Raw genomic sequence first — 2500 nt, 5'->3', positions numbered from 1 at the left:
TCGCTGATCGTAACTTTTTATATTCTATATTCACGGTTCAAAATTAATGTTGTTTTCATGTCGTAAATATTTTATTCTCGATCGACCGTCCGGGAAACTTCCTTCTGCTCTTTCTGAAAACTGTGTATCAATAGTTTTTTGCTTTTTCATCATCATATTTGTTTTGCATAAAGCAAGCTAACAGAATCTGTACCTTGCTGAGTTCGCATTTGTTAGCGTTAATAGTATTTTCGGTCAGATGTTTTTTTTTTATGAGGGGTTTATTGTTTTGGTCTCCCATCCCAACACTAACCCCGCGAAACAGGGCTTGACTTAGAGGGCATGGGCACACAGGGTGAAAAGAAGTTGTGAGGGAACTTGAAAATTATCAACATGTCAGCCCAGAAGCCAATGTTTCTCGCTTCTCTTTTTTTTGTTATTCTTCAGAGACTGGAATGCTGTATTTCAATACCACACAATTCAGTGCCTTCTGATTTTCTGTAGCACGTACCACGCGACGCCTATATCACAAAAGAAACAAGTCCTACAAATATGGTTTTCACGTGACTTCGAATCGCCGCCAACAGTCTTTTGTTCTACAGAAGTCGTACGTTTCTCTATTGTTATTGGTGTCTCTAGAGATTGGTTGAAAACGTCCTATATGATGGCTTGTCATATATTGTCTCTTGCGAACGTTGGTTGGAAATGGTTGAGAAATCTTTTCAATTTGTTTTCGATTCATTGTCTTTTGATAATACCGGCTTTAGTTTGTATTTGTTTTTTGGCGTGTTTTGTCGTCCGGAGTCAACACAAGAACTTTAGCATTCAAATTTGTGTTTCAATGAAACTGCTACTTGTCACAAAAGCTTAAAAAATTCTCTTCTTCCAACGCCTCTCCATCTCTCTCGTCCCTCTCTTTAAGAAGTTGCTTGGTATCTGCAGATAACTGGCAAAACTTTAGCTAAAACCAAAAATGCTTCTTTCAGCTCTTTAGCGTATGCAAATTTGTGCTTGACGTTAGATGTGTGTGCTTTTTGTGTTTAGTATCGTATGAGCGATCTTTCTTCTCGACCACTTAGGCAGTCCATTATAAGTCCAAATTTAGTAATCCATACACCTGGTCTATCGAGAAGTCCATGGACTAGGGCTCGGTGAAATACACAAACAACACATCCAAGCTTACTATACACATATGCTTCACAAAAGAAGATCGACAACGAAGATAAATATCTGACCTGAACATTTCTTCACACGGCTTCACTCTGGTTAAAAATGTTAATTATTTTGTCAACTGTTCGACTATTTCCCGAGGCCAGCAAAGCTCTCCAAAAATAGCAAATGAAGGCAAGCTTCAATGGCAAACATGTCAGGCTCCTCCTTGTCAAAGAAAAAAGTCATTCTACTTGGGCCGCGGCCTCGTTTTTGTTTTATAAATTGGTCCATAGCTCTATGGCTGCATATAAAACCTGAATCAATATGTTTTTTTTTTTAATTTTAGTCAACAGCAAATCTGAGCTCGCTTTTTTCCATCATCGTGCTAAAATAAAGGCTTTCTTCTGTCTAAATTTTTTGTTAATGATCTCTGATAAACATGCTTATTCTGAAGCACGGTACCCATCAATCAAAGATGAGAATAACGCGCCGCTCGACAATGATATTCCATCATTCCGTACGAGGTTTTCTCTTCGTGGCACCAACGGCCGGTTGTCTTAAAACTTGTCGGAATTAGATAAAATGGTTTCCACAATGCTTTTAAAAGCTCGTTTTAGTGACTCTGAAGCTGTCCTTCAAAAATATTATCTGGTCGGATGTTCTAGGGGAATTTCGGTCAGGTCTGTCAAAGTAGTCATTACTTCTTCCGAAAAGTTCTAGCATCCGTGACGGACTTATTAAAAAAAAAAAATAACATTACTTTTTGCACGTCGTTCTTTTTCCCCGAAAATTTTAAGGGACGGTTGCGCTTAAGATACGATTCTCAAACAAACTCTGGCCAAAATGATAGAAGAAGTTATGATAAATCTTCAAATTTTATTCCAATGTCACAGTTGACTCTGCTCAACTCACTAGCGTTCTTCAATGTGGTTTCGAAATTTCTACGCACTCTTCACACTCTTCACTACTTTTCCGAAAAGGAAAATAGGAAGTCTGTTTGAGAAAAGTGTCCAAAATCTTAGTGCGCCTCGAAAAAGTCTGAGTTCGAATTTTCGAAAATGCTAACCCACCTTCTTCCGAAACAGATATTTACCGAAATTACTCCTAAAGTGCCCCCTGTTCTTTCACTGGATAAATCTTCTCATAAAATATTGAGAAAGTGTCTTCTTGTCAAAGGAAAGTTGTCTACTGCCTCGTGTGCGGCATATTTCTCTACGTCTGTAAAGGTCAACTTCGGCAAACGTGAGAGGTCCACGCTTGGATCACTGGAAAATCAAATTCGAATCAAACCAAGCTAAATAGCCACAATCTTCGATTTTTTTTTCGCATTTTGTACACATACAACTAGACTCAATTCTCAGCTATTTTA

The 2500-nt window shown here is 38.2% G+C and overlaps 1 protein-coding gene across 1 annotated transcript in view; it reads left to right on the top strand.

Moving 5' to 3' along the window:
- Positions 1 to 2500, top strand: part of LOC138017569 (fibrinogen-like protein A) — a 6693-nt gene that overhangs the window by 1422 nt on the left and 2771 nt on the right. The window lies entirely within an intron of this gene.

Source organism: Montipora capricornis, chromosome 9 (genome assembly GCF_036669925.1).
Source record: "Montipora capricornis isolate CH-2021 chromosome 9, ASM3666992v2, whole genome shotgun sequence".
Lineage (NCBI taxonomy): Eukaryota > Metazoa > Cnidaria > Anthozoa > Scleractinia > Acroporidae > Montipora > Montipora capricornis.
The sequence above is the reverse complement of the archived record's forward strand: the minus strand, read 5'-3'. Positions and strand labels throughout refer to the sequence as shown.